The 25,526-nt window shown below is 35.6% G+C and overlaps 1 protein-coding gene, 1 long non-coding RNA gene and 2 other non-coding genes across 4 annotated transcripts in view; 1 reads left to right on the plus strand and 3 right to left on the minus strand.

Annotated features, from left to right (window-relative positions):
• Positions 1-22,241, minus strand: part of LOC134801358 (soluble guanylate cyclase 88E) — a 58,712-nt gene extending 36,471 nt beyond the window's left edge. Inside the window, exon 1 of the mRNA XM_063773898.1 lies at positions 22,192-22,241. The gene's annotated coding sequence lies outside the window, so the exon portion shown is untranslated. The remainder of the gene's footprint in view (positions 1-22,191) is intronic.
• Positions 3,685-6,162, minus strand: LOC134801265 (uncharacterized). The gene is made up of 4 exons (XR_010145656.1): positions 5,881-6,162; positions 5,415-5,489; positions 4,563-4,655; positions 3,685-3,922 (listed from the first exon to the last, which is right to left on the minus strand). It is a non-coding gene; the product is annotated as an uncharacterized LOC134801265 (long non-coding RNA).
• Positions 6,962-7,033, plus strand: Trnaa-cgc (transfer RNA alanine (anticodon CGC)). The gene has a single exon. It is a non-coding gene; the product is annotated as a tRNA-Ala (tRNA).
• Positions 7,433-7,506, minus strand: Trnai-aau (transfer RNA isoleucine (anticodon AAU)). Its single transcript has one exon. It is a non-coding gene; the product is annotated as a tRNA-Ile (tRNA).
• Positions 22,242-25,526: the final 3,285 nt, after the last annotated feature.

The raw sequence follows: 25,526 nt of genomic DNA on the forward strand, positions 1-25,526 counted from the left end.
CTTTTTCCGGTCACTATTATGTGGTTGCCGTGTTTAAAGAGGTGATTTTATATCGATAATTGCACTCATCTGTCTGATGCTTGAATTATACATCAAAATGATGGTAATTTTATTGCAAATACAATGGTATAGTAACAGCACCAGTCATGGGACATTTAAGAGGAAATTTGGAGTATTTATGATATTTCCCTTGTACATGTAAATGGTCTTCCGCTTAGCGTGTTAAAAGATGAAAGTCCTATCCGCCTTTCATGTTTTAGGCGTGTTGTATCAAAGATACTGCAATGAGTTTCCACATAATTAACAAATTAAAACTATGCTTTTTTTCTCAAGTCATGGACACCAAAGCTCCAGTAATGGGCCCCCGGTAATGGACGTGGATCCAGTAATGGGCCCCCTATAATGGACATTGCTCTATCCGTATAAAATTTTGAAATGGGGAATAAGTTATGGCAAAAAAATAAATTTTTGGTATAAGCTTTTATCGCTGAATGTATTTTTCTTTCCACAGCCAATTATTATTGTATTAGATTCATCGAGACAATTGTAATATACCCAAACACAATTAGTTAGGGTTTATTGCGATAAAGTTCCCATGGCCACCTCTTGTCTCCATCATCAGATCAAGTTCATGTTATCATAATATTGCATTATCATCCGATTTGCATACTAATTACGTACTTACACAAAATTTCAACTGAATCGGAAATCGATAAGTAGCTCAATTCAGCTACCAAGATTTGACCCACACTAACTAACAAGGCAAGTTAAATAAAAGTTTGGAAAAACGATATTAATTTATCCTAAGTCCGAGAATACCCCCTGGTTGACATATTTCGTAACTACATTTTACTTCTGTATTGTTTAAAACATGAAATTATGGCATGGCAAGCATCATTATGTCAATTGTCCCATCATAGGAGGTATGCAGTTTTACAGCTCCTATAATGGGATTGGGCCAAATACCACTATTTTTTTTACATCTGTGGAGTCACAACATAGTGTGTTGTATACCTTATCTCATGGTAAATGCAATTAACAAAACACATTCTAGTTTTCATCAAGTATTCATTAATTAAAATTTAATAAATTAACTCACCTCTCTTAGCGAAGTTGTTAAGAATTTTTAGTGATATTTTTTTTCAGTGGCACGACAACTTTTGGGTTGACGCACATTTCTTAAAAAATAACCGAATTTAATAAAAATTCAAATATAATCAGCTCTAGGACTCTTATTTATGATAAAAATATATCCAGTGTTTATAAACTACTTTTATATACTTATTTTAGAGGAATTGTGTTTTTTTGTCCCATTACTGGTTCCGTGTCCATTATAGGGTATACTACTATATAGGGTTGCTTGCGAAAATCCGGTCACAAATAAATAAGGGTTGCCAGGCTTTTAATTAAAATAAGAAGGGAAGACTTTTAGCGATAACTCATAAACGGCTTAGCTGACCAAGTTTGTTTTAATTTTATTTGATTGAGTTTTAAGCACTATTTTCATGATTTTTTCCATATTTTTTGGACAGATGGTTCAAAAGTTAGAAGGAAAAACCTTTTTTTTTTCTTTCTAAACGATTATTTTCGAAATGATTCACTTTATCAAGAAACGTTGTTTAAAGACCCCTATTTATTTTGAAAGGCCTATCCAACGACACCCCACACTATGAGGTTGAAACGGTAAAAAAATTGTCACACACATTTTGTTTCTTTCAAAGCGATTATTTCCGAAAATATTCACTTTATCAAAAAATGTTCTACTAAAACCCGTATTCATTTTGAAAGACCTTTCTAAGAATATCCCACACTATAGGGTTACCACGAAAAAAAAATCCTCACGTACATTTTATTTCTTTCGAGGCGATTATTTCCTAAAATATTCACTTTATCAAAAAATGTTTCCTAAAAAACCGTATTTATTTCAAAAGAACTATCCAACGACATGTCACATTACAGGGTTGAAGCGAAAAAAATGGTCACATACATTTTTTTCTTTTTTTTCGATTGATACCTACGTTGTAAGATGTCATTTGATATGAATTTTAAAATAAATAGACATTTTTTGATAAAGTGAATATTTTAGGAAATAATCGCCTCGAAAGAAACAAAATAATGTTAGGATTTTTTTTTTCGTATCAACCCTATGGTGTGGGATGTTGTTGGAAAGGTATTTCAAAATTAATAGGGGTCTCGAAAGATCATTTTTTGATAAAGTGAATATTTTCGGATATAATCGCTTTGAAAGAAACAAAATGTGTGTGACAATTTTTTTATTGATTCAACCTCACAGTGTGGGATGTCGTTGGATAGGCCTTTCAAAATAAATAGGGGTCTTTAAACAACATTTCTTGATAAAGTGAATCATTTCGGAAATAATAGTTTAGAAAGAAAAAAAAAGGTTTTTCCTTCTAGATTTTGAACCACCTGTCCAAAAAATATGAAAAAAATCTTGAAAATAGTGCTTAAAAAACTCAATCAAATAAAATTAAAACAAACTTGATCAGTTAAGCCGTTTATGAGTTATCGCTAAAAGTCTTCCCTTCTTATTTTAATTAAAAGCCTGGCAACCCTATACCATTGTATTTGCAATAAAATTACCATCATTTTGATGTATAATTCAAGCGTCAGACAGATGAGTGCAATTATAGATATAAAATCACCTCTTTAAACACGGCAACCACATAATAGTGACCGGAAAAAGATAGGCAACGTAGATGATTTATGTTGTACAAGTTGTATACTTTCCATTGAAACTTATTTCGTTCGTCAGACAAATCGCTGAAATTTGCCTAAAAAATTTTTTTTCAAAAATTTATTAAAAATAGCCTTGACCATATTTCTTTAGGCAACCCTATTTATTTATGTTCTGGAACATATTTTCTTTCATATTTTCATAGTTTCATCCGCCAGACAGATTAGTGAAGGTCGACCATATATGTGGGATCTTAGACCATTAGGACCCTAAATGGCTCAACAATCACAAAGCGTGACTGTACTTACTTCAGGGCCTGGGGCCTAGGGCGATCAAGACTGCAAATTCGCCACTGGGCATGGAAAGGCAATTAATAAAATAAAAAACCGGGCAAGTGCGAGTCGGACTCGCGCACGAAGGGTTCCGTACCATAATGCAAAAAAAAAAAGCAAAAAAAAACGGTCACCCATCCAAGTACTGACCACTCCCGACGTTGCTTAACTTTGGTCAAAAATCACGTTTGTTGTATGGAAGCCCCATTTAAATCTTTATTTTATTCTGTTTTTAGTATTTGTTGTTATAGCGGCAACAGAAATACATCATCTGTGAAAATTTCAACTGTCTAGCTATCACGGTTCGTGAGATACAGCCTGGTGACAGACAGACGGACGGACAGACGGACGGACGGACGGACGGACGGAAGGACGGACGGACGGACAGCGAAGTCTTAGTAATAGATAGGGTCCCGTTTTACCCTTTGGGTACGGAACCCTAAAAAGTTCCTAGTGTTCAGAATTACACATAATAAAAGCAGTTTGAAAAAATATTTAATAATGGCATTTTTGCATTACCTAGCAGAACCATTAAAATAAAAACCAACATCTCGGTTTTCTTTGTGTAATTTTGAATTTTGAACACTATTATGTTATATTTGGAATAATACAAATAAACCAGTTTTCATCGTTTATTTATTTCGACGACGACGGCGGGGGGGGCGTATGTTTTCACTGTTTTCAGCGGCTAGTTTTCTTTTTCTTGGTGGCGCAGATGTTTTCTTCCTCTCTTTCTCATGAATGGCTTCTTTTATGTAGGCTGGGTCTCTAATATGATATGATCTGAACTGATTTTAATCCGCAATTGAGAGGGCCATGAGATGATATTTCTTGCAACTTGTCAAAGAACTGGTCCACATTTGCAATCCTCCTGCTATATTTTGTTTCATGGCCACTGAAATTATAGAAAATTATTAATAAAAAAGCAACACATTAATTAAACCTACCTTTTAGAAATAAACTTATAGAAATATTTCATACAAATACAGTTTCACATGTATATCACTTCACTGGGAGAAGGGAGTCAAGGCACATCTTAAGCCCCGTCTCCATATCGTGATATGGAGAGGAGGCTTTAGAGATCACAAAAACTTAAAGGTTCTCACCGGCCATATTCTATACAGAGTGAGGAAGAAAAATGTACTAAGTAGTTTGTAAGTAATAGGTTCCCTTTTTTCAGAGAAGGTTACAAAATCAAAGCCAAGTCAAATCCTTTATAATTTCAGGGGTTTCTACACAGCACAGAACTTGGCACCCATATAGATCTCAATTATTTTGTCGGCGAGTTAAAAACGACAGTCATATTTTTAATATTGGACTTGGCTCTCATTTCACATGTATGTTATTGTTGGGATACAATTATTCACTTATTTTGAACCATTTAAATATATCTAAAGACCCATACGGGCATTACACTAAGAATGGTGCTGTTCAGCGGTGTCACTCACAAATTATCGCCCGTGTAAGGCCAGTCTTTAGATATATGTCAATGTTTTGAACCCATGTAATAAATATAAAATAAAATCTTTACTTACTGTTCAGGGCCAGTAGGTATATTTTCATGTGTTATATTAAAATCATTTCCTTCAGTGTCTTCACTCAAATAGTCTACATAAGCAGAAAAAGATCTGTAACAATGAAAAATATAAACAAGCCGTAATCAAACAAGTAACCATCATGCTCCATTATGTGTCCGACTCCATGTATGACAAACCAAAACATGTTTGTAATTTGACTTATTTACAATTTCCTGCTTAAAACAAGTCAACTCAATTAAATTACAGATAGATATTGGGACTGAAGGTATTTACATAGCCACCAGACACGGACCTATTTCACAAAATCATTTACTTGTATTACTTAAAACAAACTGCTTAGGGCCGGTACAGACGGACTGCAACACAACTGCAACTTGTATGGAAACTGCATGCTGACATTGCATTTGGCGTGCAGTTCATACACAAATTGCAGTTAGGTTGCAGTCCATCTGTATCTGCCTTACAGAAATTTTTAACTGCTGACCGACTTATTGACTACAGACACTATGGTACCTAATGCAATTTATTATCATTTGTAAGTAACAACAGAAGAAACGCACTGAAAACTTCAAATATGAACATATTACGGTTCATGACATACTGCTTTCATTCACATGGACAGATGGACAGACAAAATAGACAGCGGAGGCTTACTAGTATGGTTCCAATTGTATCCATGCTGTAAGGAATTTGTTAAATATTGACATGTGGGTAAGGTATGATGATCTGCGGGTACCACCAGTTTGGTTCTAGCTAGCAAGCCAGCATAAAAGCAGGCTAAGCTGGCTGTGAGGTAAAATTAAACATAAGTACCTACTTAATATTATTACTCATCCAAATAAAACTTACGGTTCAGGTTGATTTGTGGTTTCTTTAGCAGATTGACACACTTCACTGTCAATTTGGTCATGTGGATCAGGTGGCCTGGAAGAAGAATAAAGTGTAGTTGAGCTATACTATAAAGATTCCATGCAATTAACGAGATCATTAGATTCTTATTTCGTTAGGCAAGACATAAGGATGACAAGGAAATTCTTCTTTTGTACCTTGTTATTGATCAGTAAACGTCAAACTTCTATGAAAATATGACGTAATTATAAATAGCACTTGCACTAGTTGCACTGCGTTGGCTATGAAAATCGCTGCAGACTTTTTTTGGTCTAATTCTATGAAACGTGGCCTGCTAGACTAAACCCCTAGTATGCGGCCTGTTAAAACTGATCATTGAAAGTAACCTTGATAATCAAAACAATACTCTCACGCACGGATCCATGTCACGAGAGGTAAAAGTATGTTATTGTAGGTAGGTACTTACTGTGCAGCAGCTTTGTAACGACATTCCGGAGCATGTTTGCTTTCGTTTTCGCTTCAATCTCACTGATGCACTAGATTTTCGTCCCTTCTTGTTCCCCATTCTAAGGGATTTTCAAACATAAAGTACGTACGCACACGTGCGTTAGTACGAAACGACTTGCATCACACAAAACACTAAGTTCAATAACAAATAACAACAAGTAACAGGAATAAAACAATAAGGAATACACGCTAACTCATACGGAATCGTGGAACGATAGACAACACAATGTCAAGCAAGATTGACAAGTTTTCTCAATAGGTATCCAAACAACAAACAACGAACCAGTCTGGCAACAGTGCAAAGCGCTCGTGGCGATTTCGAACAATGCACGAACTTGCAACGTCGCTTTCTTTGCTACAAAATGCTTTATCTAGAATCTAAAACTTTTTAAAATCAAAGTATGTTCAAATCCATGTAATTTACTAAATTAATTTAGATCATTTTTTATTTTATTTTTGAATAATTTAAGCATTATATTAGATTTTTCTTTAAAAGAGTACACTCTATTCTATGTCATGGTATAGATTCGTGTAATAATTTTATCCTTACGCTACAAAAGCGCCTGCGCAATATGACAGAGCAATCGTAGTCCGACGAATAATCGTAGGCACTAGGTGGTTTTGGGTCTACAACCCCTATTACAACTATTTGGAAGAAAACTGTTATACTAGAAAATAGACAAAGGTCTTACAAGTAAGTTAAAAAAAAATGCTGTCGTAAAATTCTGTCCGGATGGAATAAAATGCATATAAGTATTTATTAAAACTAGTTATGAAATGTACTTTCTAGACTTCATTATAACAGACAGACACATAACGATTACAATATCCAATACTTGAGTGTATTTTCGACAGGAATAATCACTTTCCAGACCTCCATATGCCATAATATGACCAAACTATTTCGACAAAGACACCGTTTTTTTACGGTTTTGCCCACCCCTTCACTAGATCTAGAACTGTAAGTACGTCTCATAACATTATTACTGGTTTCTGGCAAGTATAGAAGCTGATGCATAATTTCGACCGCTTATTCAATCGGGGGTGTAACTCAGTGGTAGAGTGTCTGCTTCGCATGCTGAAAGTCCTGGGTTCAAATCCCAGCACCTCCAAAGTGTTTCTTTTTGTTTTTTATTTATTGGTTGATTTTTTATAAGCAATTTCTACATTTTTGGTACCTACATTCGAAAGTTTTTTATTTGCTGTTTTTAATCTTTAGTATATTATGTATATTGTATTAGCAAACAAAATTAAAAATAATATTTTAGATATGTTTTGTTGTTTTGCCTAACAATTTATTTGCCATTATTTATAACTGAATTTTATAGATTTTATACCAATATTGTCATTAGCAAATAAATTTTAATTGAGTTTAGAAAAAAAAATCTATCATCAATTCAACAAGAAGCAACTTAATCGATGAACAAGCATATTTACAAGGTTTTGATACTATTGTCGTAGCGATTAGTAAGTAAAATGTAAAATCATGTATATAAAAAAAAAAGATTGTTTGGCCCATGAGGGGATCGAACCCGCGACCTTCGCGTTATTAGCACGACGCTCTAACCAACTGAGCTAATGGGCCGTTGTTGCGGATGACGAAATATTCTATCACTATTTTTTTAATTGTTTGAATGCTAAAAGTTCTTCCTACAATCAAAGACATATGTAACTTCGTATAAGATGAATAAAGTCTAAGGAAATAATAAAAACCGGGCAAGTGCGAGTCGGACTCGCGCACGAAGGGTTCCGTACCATAATGCAAAAAAAAAACAAAAAAAAAGCAAAAAAAAAACGGTCACCCATCCAAATACTGACCACTCCCGACGTTGCTTAACTTTGGTCAAAAATCACGTTTGTTGTATGGGAGCCCCATTCAAATCTTTATTTTATTCTGTTTTTAGTATTTGTTGTTATAGCGGCAACAGAAATACATCATCTGTGAAAATTTCAACTGTCTAGCTATCACGGTTCGTGAGATACAGCCTGGTGACAGACGGACGGACGGACGGACGGACGGACGGACGGACGGACGGACGGACAGCGAAGTCTTAGTAATAGGGTCCCGTTTTACCCTTTGGGTACGGAACCCTAAAAACGTGCCTTGGAACTTTTCTTGGAAATCAAGAAAAAGTCATTCTCGGATAGATGGCGCACACACCTTTAGCCTATGCTCGGCTAGATGGCGTGACGACACCGTTTCATATTTAACAATTTTAACACATAGATATCAGTGAATGAACATGGGTCAAAATGATATAAAAATAATAAAATCATTTATCCATATTATATACATTTTTTTGATAATTTTATACGTTTTCATTTTGAGTTTTAGTCGTGTGTCGATAGATGGCAGTAAATTTACTGTGACTACAAAATTTACGATGACAGGACCCCTCTATACTATTTATTCTCTTTGCTACAATCTACTAGACTAGTTAGACCGAAGAAAAGTCTGCAACAGATTTGATTGCATACGCACATACGCGGTGCAAAAGTGTTATTTATACGTCATAATTTAATAGGACATTTAACGCTTGCACTGCGTGTGCTATCATAATCGTTGCAGACTTTTTTCCCTAAAAAAAATATTTTTATCTTTATTTGACATTTTAATGACAGTTACAAATTATTTACGTTGACATCGACTTTAATGTTAGCTTGGTTTAGTTTATTCAATTGTTTGACATGTTTTTCTTTGTACATGACGATCCCTATTGGGAGACACAATCATTATTTTAAATTTATAATGTAATTTTTGACGATCATGATGAGAAGATAAACATAATTTTGACGAATGTAGCAAATTGATAGTGTAATTTTCATCTTGAAATAAAGAAATCTAATTCTATTCTTAGAACAAATTAATCGAATTTCGTTCGGTTCATGATAGTCTAAGATGGTACATATTATTTCCATCACTTTCTGCCACATAAGTTATCTGAGAAAACCTGAATCGCCATCAAAACGTAATTTCTACAAAAACATGTCCACAAAATTAATCGGAACACTTAAATAATGACTCGACTACCACCCAAAACGTTTTCCACAATACAAACAAACTGAACAAATAAAATTTAATGTTAATTGAAATGTAATAGACTCAACAAACGTCTTAATTACAAAAGGCAAACTCCTTTACAAATTAATAAACACAAAACCATTTGTCCCGAGGTCAAACAACATGTTTTAATTGCCAGGGACACTACAATGACTCCAATACAATAAATTGATAACCATTTGTAACGTAATTGGGTAAGTAAATTTACAAAATGGGTCAAGGTGTTCCCTTGCGAAGGGAAGGAATGTAGCATTATTAAAACTAGTCAGTTTAGGAGAATATTCAAGCGAACTATAGATTACTTAAACAAATTAATGTTTTAGGACAATGACAATATTTTTTTTACTGTTATAGAAGCGTAGACATAGGTAGTACGGATTTTTTAGTATCTATAAATTGTAATGGAGCAAATAAACAAGTAAATAATAAAGATTGCTAAATAAATATTCATACAAGCGAAAGCGTATGCCCTCTCATTATATAGATGGCGCTACTTCATACATCACAGCGCCATCTAGTGAGCTCTCTGTAAAAGTCAAAAGGTATAGCAGCGCGCCAGTTTTTTTGCCTCAGAGTCAGAGTCGGAATACCTAAATTTTTATTAGTTTTATAGAACTCTTCTGTCGGTGAAATGAGAGTTCACACGTGTTTGTGTAATTTCTGTATAGATGGATGATAATTATTTCGTTAAATATTTTGATTTGTATTTTTTTAAGTCTATAGTTATACTTTGATAAAATGATAAGTAATTAAAACGTTGTAAAAGTAGAAGTTCAGCGGCAGTCATGTTTGTCTGTCTGTCTGTCTGTTCCTTTCATGATTCTTTGAAATTCTAAGAGACTAGGTACCCTCCCTCCTGTATGATATTTTTATATTGATTCCAAACACTATGTCAAGAAAAAGTAGGTCGTTTAATATTAATTTATAGACAATGTGCTTACTAACCCTCTAGCAACCTCATGGGAAATCTAAGGTCTACTAGCCCTTCAATGTTATGGGTAATCTATTTTGTGATATGTCACACTGGTGTTGTTATTATGACTACCTAGACTCCTTAACTCAAATAATATTATTAATTTAAGATAGTTAAGAGCCCATCAACGTGCACACTAGTGTCACTGCTAAATAATCGTGATTATTTAAAATGAATGATTATTTAGGTACGAATAAAGGCTGCGTTTCCACCAGAAATCTTTTTTAATCTGTTTATTTCATAGAAAAAAGCATGCATATTTACAATTAATAGCCCATCAAGCACACTAGCGCCACTGCTAATTAATCGTGAATATTTAAAATGAATGACAGGTATTTAAAAAAGGGGGCCGCTACGTACTTTATTGTGTATTTAAGTACCTTTTGAATATGATATATTCGAACTAGGACCTCAAAACAAAAACGACCGTTTTAACTTTGGACGAATAGATTGACGAATCCAGCAACATAAAAACTAGTTTGATGTATTCAAAAGGTACTGAAATACACAAGGCAGTACGTAGCGGCCCCCTTTTTTTAAATACCTGTCGTTAAATTTAAATACCTAATCACGATTAATTAGCAGTGGCGCTAGTGTGCACGTTGATGGGCTCTTAAGTTTGTAAATATGCATGCTTTTTTCTATGAAATAAACAGATTAAATTTTTTTTCTGGTGGAAACGCAGCCTTTATTCGTACCTATTTATCAAGCATAAAATATTCCCAAGTATATTCATCATTTTCTCTTCATCAAAGAACCTCCAGCCATTAAGTTATAGGCCCGCTTTCAAAATTCGACAAAAGGTGTCTTTTACATGAGCTCTTATTGAAATTTCCTCTCCTTTGTCATGGCAAGCGTCACAAAGTTATCAAAGTCATGGCCAGAAATTTCGTTAGAAGATTTTCACGCCCAATGGCTGTTACAAATCAAGAAAACCAGTTGTTAAACGAAGTTGAAATTACTTTTTCCACGGGAAATAGGGAATGGAATTTGTAATTGATTAGAAATATACTTATTTGTGGAAGCTATGCTACTGTGCAGAAAGGGATAAAAATTTTACAAAACAGAATATAATTATCAGACATAGACAATATAGACATTAATATTAATAATAATAGATATTAATATTAATAGATATTATTAGATATTAATTTTGTGGCAAAAACGAGTGTTTGAGAAAATGAAACGTCGATAAATTTGCTATCGATAAGTCGTAGGTAGATTAATATTTAAAAGGCACGTATTTAACCGGTCAACTAATTAATCGAATTTGAGTAGTTTAAAAAAATATAAATGGGTACAATTAATAGATTGGCAACAAAAAGAGAGCCTTAAAATATATCAATATGAGACAACATTTTAATGCCATTACAGCTTCTGTTTATTTTTAGGCAGGTACCAAAATTTATTTGGCAACTGAATTATTATATTGGAGACCATTTACGAAGCACATTTAAAAAAGAAAACGGCTATCTATTAATTAAAAAAATTAAGTTCTTTTAAAATATTTTGTTTGTTCATTACACGGTCAACCTAACACGCTCCTCCTCGCTTCGCTCGTCGTCGCACCTATCTTTTGACTCTTGAAGAACCCCGTGATAACTATTGAAATTAGTAATTAAAAATTAAAGACCTAATGGTATAATGGCCATTGGCCATTAGGTGTTTCATGATTAGGAATTTCGATTATAAGTATAGGTACTGACCATTGGTAAATAAATAAATTATTGGTATAATGGCCATTAGGTGTTTCATGATTAGGAATTTCGATTATAAGTATAGGTACTGACCATTGGTAAATAAATTATGGTGTTTTATGGATTAGGAAATCTGTCAATTTAAAGAATGCATATGTTTAAATTAAGTATTTAAATATGGAGTATTTAAAGCTTATGTATATAGGTATCTTAGGTATTCTGGATATGTACATATACAGGGTGGAAGGACACGAAGGTCCTTCCCAGAAGTATTAGGTCGTTTAAGTGATACAGAGCAGATCGGTAATGATAATGGTAAGAATCGTTAATTGAGTAAAAAATAAAAATACCAAATTTTCTACTTTTTAACTGTGGTGATAACCCTATAGCATGTGCACATGACGGCTAGATTAAGGATCTCCGTCGGGAAAGCTCGGGACTTTACGCTTTTTTCCGATCGTTGACAGAATCGCAATGATGTATGAATGACGCATATATGACAAATAAATCAAATGAATGCAAAAATATTACAAACAATTTTATTACTTTTTGCCAATATTTAACACTATCTTCTCTTCACATACGGTGTTCAAATGTACCTCCGTGTCTTATAATGTACGCCGCAGCCCGCACCCGAGCTCTCGCACATTGCCCATGCGATAGTGTATGCTCTTCGTCATTTTTCCTCTGCAGATTGTCAAAAGCAGCAATTAGCCTTTAATGTCTCATTTCGTCCGCAGTTTCACATTCCGTTTGGTACACCCATAGATGTAAGTAAAATGAGGTAGATATGGTACCAGGCGCACGATCGTGAGCCATTAAATGTAGGTTACGGAACCTATATTTAGTTAGTCGTATGGGTGACGCTACGTGTCAAGTTGTCACAATCGTTGGATCAAATTTTAATTTTGTCAACTATGAATGTCACACGTCTACATAAATAAAAAGTCATTGGGTACACCATATCTTTTACACAGCCCCACAAATTTAAATAACCACGAGCATCTAACAACGGCATTTTTATTTGAAGAATATGACATTAGATAAGTAAGTTCAATGACAATTTAATTTCAAACGTCTTGTCTATTTCCTACCACGCAAGAAGGTTTAAGAAGTATTTATTCTTGATTTATTCTTAGTATTTCATTTTTGCAAATTCATTTGGTGCATCAAACACAACCTACTTCTAATTTTTAGGGTTCCGTACCCAAAGGGTAAAACGGGACCCTATTACTAAGACTCCGCTGTCCGTCCGTCCGTCCGTCTGTCACAGTTGAAATATTCACAGATGATGTATTTCTGTTGCCGCTATAACAACAAATACTAAAAACAGAATAAAATAAAGATTTAAGTGGGGCTCCCATACAACAAACGTGATTTTTGACCGAAGTTAAGCAACGTCGGATGGATACTTGGATGGGTGACCGTTTTTTTTTGCCGTTTTTTGTATTATGGTACGGAACCCTTCGTGCGCGAGTCCGACTCGCACTTGCCCGGTTTTTTATTATTTTAGATAGTTTCCAATTATTCGAAAATAATTTTGTGAAACGTGTTAAGAAACTAAAACCTTTTTATCAGTCAAGGAAACCAGAGATATTGCGATATAAGACGATTGAGAACTTTTGAGTGGTTGTCAATGTCACACCATTTGAACTGTCGTTGTAAACAATGTTGTGGTTAGTATTATTAATATTAAGGAATAACATAACTACTTCATTCAAGTATTGAACAAATACTGAATACGCTTCCACTAAGAAAGCGAAAATCCTGCAACGATTCTTACCGTGTTGTAAGCAGACCTAAGAATGGTTAGATGGCAACAAATTAGCATAATTTCCTGTCGTATACTGATTGTTTACAAGTAAGTTCATTGACCCTGTCACCTGTTAGGGTTAGAACAAAATAGTTTTTTGCATGGATGTTTAAAAGGCCATAATTTAGAAACGGTTGCCCATATTAACATAGTTTCTATGGAGGAAATATAGAGCTTAGGCTAAACAATCCCCCTTTTGCGGAAAGGATCGTCGTGCCTTTCCAACCTGTATAAACAACCAAATTTTATGATCGCTTTACAATATTAGTTGCCAACTTATGATTTTAGACGCCAACCTATCAATTCAAAATCCTTATAATTTTTTTAGGTGGCTTGATTTTGCTGCCAGTTTTTTAATAATATGATGCTTAAATTTGAGGCTAATATAAATTTATTGGCGCTAAAATATTAATGCATAGCCAAATTATATTATTATATGCCCAGTGAAAGTCCCTGTTTAATATTTTAGCTGCCCGGTTAATAATAAGCCTATTTAAAATATGCAACTTCTACTTGCTGTAGGTAAGTTACCGAGAAATTTTAATAATGCAAATCAATTACAAAGCGGTACATACTTTCTATATTACATATATTTAGTACTTAAAAATAAAATATAAACTGTAATAGGTGCCAAAAGAATAAAAACTACCAATATATCAAAAGAGAACTCTATATCGAACGTGTTGTGTATTTCGCGGTAGATATCTTCTTATAGAACGTAATACCTAAATATCTAAGTATAACGTTAAGGTAACATCGATAACAGACATGTCGATATTTTATTTTGCCAATCACTTTATTTTGCCACAAAGACTTCTATGTCTGATAATTATACCTGCGTGTTTTTTTATATGTATACCTAAATAATGAATCCTCAGTTCTCTCAGTTCACAATATCTGAACACGCACTCTAATGCCCGGACAATAGAGGCGTGTTCAGATATTTGTGAGCGCCTTAGCCGCTCCGATATACCTGATGGCGACTGTACGCAAACTTATTATAGAATCCCGTAAAACATCGTACCAGTCAATACCTTTGTGACAGAACTTATGGCCTAACTAAGTATAAATATGTACATCATATACATGTCGTAGGCCGATCGTAAGATCAGGCATATCGTAATGTTCCTGTGTAATGTTTTGACGATAGTCACATTAAACCAATACATAGGTAGGAAGGTTCGTTAGGTTGCTTCAGATGCCCGAAGGGCAAACTGCCCAGAAATAGGAGCCCCGCGTAGCGGGGCTCCGTCGACTCAGGGATCGAGTCAAAAATTTTCACGTTTCTCGATATGCCTAGGAATTTCACGATATGCCTGATCTTACGATCGGCCGCCGACATACATATATACCTACTTAGGTACAGTCACCAGCAATAATATGTTACTCTTCGAAGGCCCCAAAAATATGTGACACACTCTTACGGCTCTACAAATAAGATCGTGTCAGATATTTTTGCGGCCTTCGTTGTGTAACATACTATTGCAGGTGACTGTACCTACTGGACAATAATTGGGAAGTTTTACGGTAATCAACTGACATAGCTTGTTTGGACCCTGGGTATATTTGAGTTTGAGGGTGTTTTTACCTACCTACTTTGACTTATTAGGTACGTAATGATAAGGTAATTCAGAGTATGAAGGGTAAGGTGAACAATCTGTGTCTGAAAAGTGTCCATCAACAAACCATAAATATGTGGCACCACAATACATCGCGCTCCAAAAAAAATTCACTGACAGCGCACTTCACTCCGTCAATCACGTCAAAGTTCATGTCATGTCACTCATGTCCTCGTGCTGACCTAGCGCCACCGGAGAGATTTGGAGCTATTATTTACAGCTGCCAGCTGGACACTTTAGCAACAGTTCTCCCATAAGGCCCACTTGCACCATTCTACTAACCCGGGGTTAACCGAATAACCGGTTAAACCTGGAATTACCATGGTTACCAGTATAATTTGACACTGGGTTGACGGTTAAACCGCTTAACCCCGGGTTAGTTGGATGGCGCAAGTGGGCCCAGAAATTCTTCTCCTTAACTCTACCCTCCATAATTGGCTACTTTCCTACTAGTCAAATCTGGTTCTTGTTTAGAACTGTTCTGTCAAAACGATTTGCTAATATGGAATTTATATGAAAACGTGTATAGTGACGTCACGGTCAACTCACCTACTTTTTATATTTCAATTCGATTTATTAAATAGAAATTAAGGTTAAAAATAACTGATATCTATGTTTTTCTAATAATTATCTGGTGTTTTATTTCGTGCACAGTGTGAAATAATTAATTTATTTTAAGTAGAGGAAAGTACCCAATTGGCCTGATGACAAATTTTGAAATCCCTTTTAATATTATCGGTACACTTGTATTGGTTCCGAAAAACACAATATTTCAGCTATACTCATAAGATTTAACATAAATAATTGCATTTTATTATAGCTAGTTTAAACCTCGCGCGAAAACGCCTCACACGCCATTTGTGACGTCATAAATTATGGTGGTAGACATTGTTTACATACTTACAGTTACGAATTTCCCTTGAATCCGAATGATATTGTTAATTCAGCACCATATATTACGATTAGGGGTGATAAATACATTACAAAAATTGTTCACAATAAGTCATTTTATACAAAGACTCTCACACGGTTGCAATTTAAGATGAATTATTTAGATACATGTAAATTTTGAGTGAAAATCACCGAGCGCCGGGTTTACTTTTTAATTTTTAATTTTTTCTAGTTACGACAGCCAGCATGGCAATGATAGCCAATTCCATTCAGCCAAAAAACTAAAAAAGTATTTTTGTGAAATATCGTATTACTTAGCGTTTTATTTAAGTATATAATAACAAATAAATATTTACTTTATATCGTGTAATAATATTTTTTGGACGTAATAAATGTTTAGTGGCGAAATAATATTTTTTTTGAACTTCCAAACTCTTTGGTGAGGAGTGAGGACGTAATGGATTACAGTCAATGAGGTTGTCTATGTTGCTCTAAGAAATATGTCATACATTGATGACGTCAATTCTTAGCTCGCTTCTGATTCGCGTTTCAGTCAAAATGGCCGATTAGAGAATTTTGCAGTTTTATTTATTGAATATATTAATAATCCTAATGTTTATACTGAGATTGGGCCATTTTTTAGAATCATATTTACGTATATGTTTCTTTGAAACCATTATTTCCATGATTCTTTGTTACTGTCATCAGGCCAATTCTGAGATATTTCGTGACCTTTCAGGCATAAAAGTGAAACATACTTTCCCGGCGGCTATTGAAGATTAATTTAAACATAATTTTGTGTTTAGAAAGTGAAATAAGAAAAACAGCATAAATACCAAAAACAGCAAACATTTCAAATGAAACCTAAATATCTTGAATACCTCATAAAACTAACTTTAAACTTCTTTCAAATGTCAGTTTATTATGACTTAAGTTGGTGCTAATATTATTTTCCAGTTTAGTTTTTATTACTTAGCAAACAACGGTTATAAAATTAAAATAAACTTACGTATCATGCTGATCATGTACCTATGAAATGTATTAAAATATATAAAACTCTTCAGACCATTTTATTTCTATAAACGTAATAAATTTATAATAAGGTCACTGTGGAGAAGACCGGCATACTTTTTTTTTTCACTTTGGAGTGATCTAGTTCCGTTAATTATTCACCTACGTTACTTACCGGTTGTAATCGCATACGATGAAGAATTTAATAATTAATGGTTTAGCTTTAGTGACAGATCATTTCAAACACAAATTAAGCGAAAACAATAGCATTTTTTAAAATTCGGCGAGTAGACGGAAGTCCGTGCAGTTTAAGGGAAGTCCGTCTAGTTATGATATCAGCCAATTTATGGGTGCGTATATGTTCGTAGTCAAATTCCTAAAAAGAACGAATCAAGACAATCAAAAGTGTACTTTAAACTTGTTAATATAGGGTTTAGATTCGAAGTAAACACCATTTTTCTAATACAAAGGCAAGTCGACATACTACGAAAATGGGGTGGTAAACATTTTTTGGCAAATAATTACACGTAGGTAATTATTTTTTTGATTTCCGAAATAAAAGATCAATAGTAATTTTAAAATGAATTTTAATCGTTTCTTTTAATTTACTGAGATCAAAATTTAATAAAGTAACATCATGCGCAAAGTTAGGAGGATTTTTTGATACCTTATCAAATCGTTATAATGTTAAAGTCGCAAAAACAGTTGGTAATCCCTGATTTAACGAAAGTCCGGCGGACTTGCCTTGTACTTGTACATAATAGACGGACTTTCCAACTTAGTCAAATTTTAATGTGATTAATAGTGGAACGTATAATTCCAAAACTAAGCCAATTTCTGATATTTTAAACATAGAATAAAGACAGCTGGTTCTTATGCTACCTACGTAGATACTTTCTGATGCACAATCTTTTCAAAAACTATTTTTAACAATTTTTTTTCGAACGGCTGTCGCACTATGACTTCGGGTTCAAAACACGAAATGACTTGTTTAGGCGGATTGCTCTGAAGTTGGTTGTCCCAGCGCCATCTGTTTTACAGTGATGGAACTTACGCGAACAACTGGTTTTAATCGACTGTACTCCAAAGCGGCATACGCCTTCAAATTCAAAAGTTATAACGTGTTGACGGACTTGCCTTGTAGACGGACTTGCCCACAGTGACCTTATATTAATATAAATTACTAAACGACATAAACAGGAAAATAAAACTAAAACTAACTACAATTAAAATAAATAAAACTAAAACGAAATAAATGTCATATAAGTACCTACAAATCACAAACTAAAATATTTTCATAAGAAAGTAATTTAATTTATTCTTACAGGATTTTATTTCTGATAAAAAGCTTGAATTTGTGAGCTTTACTTGAATAATCCTGTACTAACTAGGGCTTGCATTCCGGAATTCCGGAATTTCGAAATTCCGGAATCTCGGACAAATTTTCCGATATTACAATTCCGGAATTGATACCACTCAATATCGGAAATTCCGGAATTGGATTTAAGTACTTTTTGTAGGTTTTAAAACCTTTATTATTAAAAATTGTTAAGAAACTACACTGTACGGGTATTTTTTGTCGTTATTAAGTGCTTCTTAGTCATTCAGTGAGCTATAGTATAGATATATTTTACTTTTCCGTTTGCTAAAGCAGTGGGACAATATGGGCTCATAATAAAAAAATAAAAATACAATAAAGCAGATCGATTTACTTGCTTAGAATAGTCAGAATAGTCAGAATCCTACATAAGCGAATATGTAGAATTGAAATTTAATAATTTTTGTACTTTTTATCTTGAATTCAGAGAAAAAGAGGTTTTCTCTATTAACGATTTCGAATCCTGTAGAAGCACATAATATACGATATTCTGAATCATAATTAGGAACTACGAAGGAAAAAGCAAAACTTAGACCTTCAACTTCTTAAACAACACCACTACCTACTAGGTTAGGAAGAGTAGGAAGCTATTATATTTAACTATTTTATAAAATTATGCATCGAATGGTTTGCTAGCAACTATAGTTTCCCCAAATAAATACCCCGTATCATTGAAGTGAATAAAAGTAACCATTTTAATAAGGTGGTAAAAAAACGTATCTACTTCAAATTAAATTTCTCTTAAACAATACTAACTTTAATAAACGTAAAGTATAAGAATTTCACATTTTTTGTATGTTTTTTTTTCAAAAAAATCGAATAAAAATATGATTAACCCTAATTCCGGAACCAGTTCCGGAATTCCGGAATTGGTATCCAATATCGAAAATCAGTTCCGGAATTGGAAACCATCCGATATTGCAAGCCCTATACTAACTTAAATATAACCGATCATCTACATCGTTGTTTTAATATAGACTGCTATTTTTAATATAAGATTAGGTACCTAAGTAAAGCTAGTATTGGTTAGGACTCGAGTCCTTTGAGCCCTCTGATTCAAGACTCGACTCGATTTTGTAGACTTTTATAATTACTTAAGTCGAATCGAAACTCGAGTTCTTTTCAATTTGTTAGAGACCCGAGTTTTTTGAATACTTTCAGAGAAATCTAATTTTTTACAAATAAAATGCATTAATATAACAGTCATGAGATCGTATGACGTATGTCCTAAATAAAACCAAAAAAAAAATAGCGAAGACTTTATCCGAAGGCTCGAACTCATTTAAATTGTACTTAAAAGACTCACTAAAGGACTTGCTGGACCCGAGACTACAAAGACTCGGAAGTTTTTTAAGACGAAAGAGGAGGACCCGCACGACTTCGCCTTTTCATACAAACGTGGTCCTCATTTTACTCTCTGGATATTAACATTATTGATTTTTTTGATACAGGTTGTTGTATATTAACCATAACTAAGCCCCTACGTTAGATTTTTTCGAATTTTTAATTATTATTAGAGTTAGGAGCATTTAAAAAATTGTATGGTATCTGTTTTTCGCTCCTAATATTAGCAATAATAAAAAAATCGAAAAAAAGTCAAACGTAGGGGCTTAGCTATGGTTTATATAGGTACATCAAATTATGTAAAAATGTTTTCCATAATGTCAATATCCAGAGAGGAAAATGGGGACTACGTTTGTATGCAGAAACGGCCGTCCCCTTTCCTCTTGCAGTTTTTCAGATTTAGACTCTCAAATTTAGATGCAACCCGAGTTCCTACCAACACTAATATAGACTGCTATTTTTAATATTAAGAGTATTAAAATTACGATTCCGAAATACGTTATTGAAGTTATTTCTCATAATAGTTTGATAGACGGGCCTAAGTATCTAATATTAAACGCCTTTATTTATATCTAAAGATATCTAAAGACGATAGGCGTATCGAAATATTTATTATTTTCATTTCTATGTGAACTTGCTTTGATGTATCATCGTTCCGATACACGTAATATTTCGCAAATTTTGTAGGATATAAATATATCTAGGTATATTTTCTTATTGCTTTCTCTATGAGTTGATGTTGAATTATCTTTGACATCGATATTGATAAGAGAAATAAATGTCAGAAGAGATATATTTGAATAGGTAGGTATACCTATAAGTAGACAGGACTCATTGTAAGTATCTATTTCTGTGGCCCTGGTGAAAAGAAGTACAAGTCTCGCGCAGCTCAGGTGAAAAAGGTTACAAGTGTTATATGGAACTTATACCCTATTTAGGGTTCCGTACCCAAAGGGTAAAAACGGGACCCTATTACTAAGACTCCGCTGTCCGTCTGTCCGTCTGTCTGTCCGTCTATCTGTCCGTCTGTCTGTCTGTCCGTCTGTCTGTCCGTTTGTCTGTCCGTCTGTCTGTCCGTCTGTCTGTCCGTCTGTCTGTCCGTCTGTCTGTCCGTCTGTCTGTCCGACTGTCTGTCACCAGGCTGTATCTCATGAACCGTGATAGCTAGACTGATAGAAATTTTCACAGCTGATGTATTTCTATTGCCGCTATAACAACAACTATTGCGACCGATTTGGTCTCCAACTAAGCCAATTTGATATTCTTTATACAGTTACTATTGTCTGGGAGAGGACACTGACTTCTGTAATACCAGGTCTTTACCTGGCTCAGAAGTCAGGGACTTCAACACCTACCTGTAACTTGTTTTTGTCAATAAAATATTTTTTTTTTTACTATTTCCTGTGCCTTCTTGGCAAGCCTGGTGATGAGGTTCTCAGGGTACACCTGGTGGACTGAGAACGAGGGTTGCTCGACTCCGGCCTGCTTCCGGATGTCCTCCCAGCACTCCTCGCCGTACGTTTGTCTTGGAACTTACCCCCTTTTTAGGGTTTCGTACCCAAAGGGTAAAAAGTTAAAAACGGGACACTATTACTAGTTAAGACTCTGCTGTTTGTCTGTCACCAGGGGGCTGTCCATAAATTACGTCATCGATTTTTGACGGTTTTGGACCCCCCCCCCCCTATAATCATCCAAAAATCATGCATCAAATGACCCCATTTCCTCCTACTTCATGCTACCGTCATCCGATGTCCAGACCCCCCCCCCCCCTAATTTGAAATGACGTAATTTATGAATAGCCCCCAGGCTGTATCTCATAAACCGTGATAGCTAGGCGGTTGAAATTTTCATAGCTGATGTACTTCTGTTGCCGCTATAACAACAAATACTAAAAAAGTACGGACGAGGTGTACGGAGTGGGTGAGGGTGAGTTCGACTGTCTGGTTTTTAGGGTTCCGTACCTAAAGGGTAAAACGGGACCCTATTACTAAGACACCGCTGTCCGTCCGTCCGTCCGTCTGTCACCAGGCTGTATCTCGTGATCTGTGATAGCTAGACAGCTGAAATTTTCACAGATGATGTATTTCTGTTGCCGCTACAACAAATACTAAAAACAGAATAAAATAAAGATTTAAGTGGGGCTCCCATACAACAAACGTGATTTTTGACCGAAGTTAAGCAACGTCGGGCGGGGTCAGTACTTGGATGGGTGACCGTTTTTATAGATAATGGTACGGAACCCTTCGTGTGCGAGTCCGACTCGCACTTGGCCGGTTTTTTTCATCTGGACTGCACTTGAACCCCTTTTCCCTACTGTGACATATTTACCCCCTTATTCATAAACGTTTACTAAAGTTGACAAGCCGATAATAATCGTTTGTCCCTTTCCATCATACCAATACGTCGGAAAGGGACAATCGATTATTATCGGCTTGTCAACTTTAGTAAACGTTTATGAATAAGGGGGTTAGTCTCCGACTTACTTCCTGAGCCTTCTTGGCCAGCCTGGTGATGAGGTTCTCAGGGTACACCTGGTGGACTGAGAACGAGGGTTGCTCGACTCCGGCCTGCCTCCGGATGTCCTCCCAGCGCTCCTCGCCGTACGTTTGTCTTGGAACTTACCCCCTTTTTAGGGTTTCGTACCCAAAGGGTAAAAAGTTAAAAACGGGACCCTATTACTAAGACTCTGCTGTCCGTCTGTCTGTCTGTCACCAGGCTGTATCTCATGAACCGTGATACCTAGTCAGTTGAAATTTTCACAGCTGATGTATTTCTGTTGCCGCTATAACAACAAATACTAAAAAGTACGGAACCCTCGGTGGGCAAATCCGACACGCACTTGTCCGGTATTTATCATCTGCATTGCACTCGAACTCCTTTTCCCTATTGCGACCGATTTGGTCTCCAACTAAGCCATACTAAGCTATACTCGATTTGATATTCTTTATACAGGTTCTATTGTCTGGGAGACGACACTGACCTCTGTAACACAGGTCTTTACCTAGCTCAGAAGTCAGGGACTTCAACACCTACCTGTAACTTGTTTTTGTCAATATTTATTTTTTTACTTACTTCCTGTGCCTTCTTGGCGAGCCTGGTGATGAGGTTCTCAGGGTACACCTGGTGGACAGAGAACGAGGGTTGCTCGACTCCGGCCTGCCTCCGGATGTCCTCCCAGCGCTCCTCGCCGTACGTTTGTCTTGAAACTTACCCCCTTTTTAGGGTTTCGTACCCAAAGGGTAAACAGTTAAAAAGTTAAAAACGGAACCCTATTACTAAGACTGTGCTGTCCGTCTGTCCGTCTGTCTGTCACCAGGCTGTATCTCATAAACCGTGATAGCTAGGCAGATGAAATTTTCACAGATGACTTATTTCTATTGCCGCTATAACAAAAAATATTAAAAAGTACGGAACCCTCGGTGGACAAATCCGACACGCACTTGTCCGGTATTTTTCATCTGCATTGCACTCGAACTCCTTTTCCCTATTGCGACCGATTTGGTCTCCAACTAAGCCATACTAAGCTATACTCGATTTGATATTCTTTATGCAGGTTCTATTGTCTGGGAGACGACACTGACCTCTGTAACACAGGTCTTTACCTAGCTCAGAAGTCAGGGACTTCAACACCTACCTGTAACTTGTTTTTGTCAATAAAACATTTTTTTTTACTTTTTCCTGTGCCTTCTTGGCAAGCCTGGTGATGAGGTTCTCAGGGTACACCTGGTGGACTGAGAACGAGGGTTGCTCGACTCCGGCTTGCCGCCGGATGTCCTCCCAGCGCTCCTCGCCGTACGTTTGTCTTAGAACTTACCCCCTTTTTAGGGTTTCGTACCCAAAGGGTAAAAAGTTAAAAACGGGACCCTATTACTAAGACTCTGCTGTCCGTCTGTCTGTCTGTCACCAGGCTGTATCTCATGAACCGTGATAGCTAGTCAGTTGAAATTTTCACAGCTGATGTATTTCTATTGCCGCTATAACAACAAATACTAAAAAGTACGGAACCCTCGGTGAGCGAGTCCGACCCGCACTTGTCCGGTATTTTTCATCTGCACTACACTTGATGAACCCCAAAAGGGAAAACCCTATTGCTACATATTTATTTAGTCTCCGACTTACTTCCTGAGCCTTCTTGGCCAGCCTGGTGATGAGGTTCTCAGGGTACACCTGGTGGACTGAGAACGAGGGTTGCTCGACTCCGGCCTGCCTCCGGATGTCCTCCCAGCGCTCCTCGCCGTACGTTTGTCGGATGAATTCCGCCATGTTTTCTAGTAGCAACCCGTACATTTTGAGGCCTGGGGACAAAGAAATAAACGTTACGTTACATTTTTTACATTAGGTGTTATTTTTATTAAACGGTTTCTTATTGAAATTTTCCCTGATATATCAATATCAATAGTTAAAACCCCGGCTCGTACCAATGAGTTTTTCGGAACTTATGTACGAAATATCATTTGATATTTGCCAGTCGCTTTTCGGTGACGAAAAACATCGTGAGGAAACCGGACTAATCCCAATAATGCCTAGTTTCCCCTTTGGGTTGGAAGGTCAGATGGCAGTCGCTTTCGTAAAAACTAGTGCTTACGTCAAATCATGGAATTGGTTGTCAAGCGGACCCCAGGCTACCATGAGCCGTGGCAAAATGCCGGGATAACGCGAGGAAGAAGAAGAAGATCAATATCAATAGTATCGTCAAATGTAGTCAAAGTAGATGTTTTCCATTTTCATCGTGTAGAACACATTTTCCGTCCCGCGCATTTTCCGTATTCGCGTTAGACCCGTTTATAAATGTGAGTTAATATGCGTTTAAAACGCGAAAGTTTAAAATATTACATTTTCCGTCGCTAATTAATATTTGTTCAGTTGACGAGAGACCTCAGAAGGCTAACGAATTTAATGAGATATTATTACAGCCATCTCGGTTGCGTAATACCCTAGCCACAGTATTAAATTAAGTAGGTATAATATTTTTGGCAGTATCTGAGCTGGTAGAGAAATTTAATATTCTAAACTAACTGAGTACCTATGTAACCAACAAGCAGGCTAATCCTATAATTATAGTGCGACATAAAATAGTAGAAATTAAATAAAATGGAACTAAAAAAATCCCATACTAAATTGTTGCCATGTTTAAGCATTTTACGTCAAAAATGTGACAGTTACGTAGGAAGTGGCGAAGAATTTTTTTGAAGTGAAAACTTCTTTAGCGGCGCTGGGCACTTTTGAGGTGGAGAAAAAATTATAAACTCGAGACAGCGTAACGCGTAACGCGATCACGTGACCGTAACGTTTAGATGGCCACTCATTTAAATGGCATTTAAATCCATAAAGAAAAACTCAATGACATTACATGAAAAAGGTTTTAATCTTGCACGGGTTGAAATACGAGGATCTCACAGTGACATTCTAACTTTATATCACTCAAATATAATTCAATAAAGCTAGATCTTGATGAAATCGCTAATAAAAGTGAACTCTAGTACTGGTGAATAAAACTCAAAATATCATGACCAAATATATTTAGATGCGAGGTCTGCAAGGTAACTTTACAATTTCTATTCGAATTTTAAACAATTAACCCTACAAAGGAGAGCGTCGATTTTGGGCCCAGAGTAAACCATCATGTATATGGTACATTATATACGCATTTTATTACTGAAAAAGATATAATATTGGGTAAAAATGAAACGGGAATTAGAAATATGTATATAATTAAAAGACATTACATTATTCATTTCCGTAAATCAATGTATTATATATTAACAAAAGCCTTGCCGTCGTCAACATCTTTATTAGCATTGACATAACGCTCAAATTC

Source organism: Cydia splendana, chromosome 21, assembly GCF_910591565.1.
Source record: "Cydia splendana chromosome 21, ilCydSple1.2, whole genome shotgun sequence".
In the NCBI taxonomy this organism is placed as follows: Eukaryota; Metazoa; Arthropoda; class Insecta; order Lepidoptera; family Tortricidae; genus Cydia; species Cydia splendana.